Genomic DNA, 1,098 nt, shown 5'->3' on the forward strand with positions numbered 1-1,098 from the left:
GGTTGTTATTTACCATTCGTATCGCTGATCACAGCAGCTTGTCGCTGATAGAACTTTTTTTTTGCGGGGAGGGATGACAACTTGAAGAAATGGCCACATTTCTTCAAGTCACACTAGCATATGTAGTTACTTCACTGACTGTTGGCGCAACTCAGATCTATGACAGATTTCAGCTCTTCTCTGCTTTTTCTGTACTACTGTCAGTTCTTCAGAGAAACGAGCTGTTAGCAGCGCTGCTAATTCACGGTCGTAACGTTACAAAACTTAACGGTCGTGTTCCTGTCGCTCCCAGTGATTAAACTCACAATTACGATAATCTGTACTGAGCAGCTCTCTGATAGCAGACGGTGTGTCCGTAGTTTTACTAAATATTGTATTATAACCGAAAAGAGAGATGTAACTTCTATCATGAATATAGACTAGCAAAAACCTTACAAATTACAGTGAAATAATGCTACTTTATAGCACTGGGTTATATAGTTTAAAAAAAAACATACTTTTCTGTATAATAGTTCATATTAGTATATTGATTGAATGGTAGGATTCTATCATACAGTTCAATACATTTCAGGGTTTCCCACAGCGTATTATAAGCCTGGTGGGGCCACCAGTCTTTATTTGTGCCGCCACCAGGCTAAGCATTGTTTATTTATTCTAGTTTTTGTCAAATGTTTGCATCTTTTACGACTTTATAGTTATTGTTTGGGTGTTAATCTTCCAATCTTTCAATAACACATAATTATCAAAATATAATTTCAAATTTCCCGTCAACTTTAAACTTTTTAACTCAAAAACACGACAGGCTACGGGATGACTGACTGCCGTCACACCCAACCACTGGGCTTATCAGGTTTTCTGGGGGATACCCTGCAAGCACAATGCATGCAAATATTTATTTATCACATACCAGAAAAAACAGTTACCTTCTGTTTATTCATAGTCATGGTTGTATTTTTCTGTCTTTGTTTTAGGTTCAATGTCAAGAAGAGGTATGTGTAACATCTCTTAAACAATGAGCTACACAGCAAGATAATATGCGTTTGTCCTGAATATTATTTTTTATTTTTTTGCAAATGCTCTGTTTTTTTATTGTTTCAT

At 36.2% G+C, this 1,098-nt stretch overlaps 1 long non-coding RNA gene across 1 annotated transcript in view; it reads left to right on the top strand.

The window, feature by feature from the left end:
* The first annotated feature begins 888 nt into the window (after positions 1-888).
* The window catches only part of LOC106963947 (uncharacterized), a 1,222-nt gene continuing 1,012 nt past the window's right edge, over positions 889-1,098 (top strand). Inside the window, exon 1 of the long non-coding RNA XR_001428291.1 lies at positions 889-989. This is a non-coding gene — a long non-coding RNA (uncharacterized LOC106963947). The remainder of the gene's footprint in view (positions 990-1,098) is intronic.

The sequence above is a fragment of the Poecilia latipinna genome, unplaced genomic scaffold, assembly GCF_001443285.1.
Source record: "Poecilia latipinna isolate Pla-1442-1.1 unplaced genomic scaffold, P_latipinna-1.0 Scaffold1603, whole genome shotgun sequence".
Taxonomy (NCBI): Eukaryota; Metazoa; Chordata; class Actinopteri; order Cyprinodontiformes; family Poeciliidae; genus Poecilia; species Poecilia latipinna.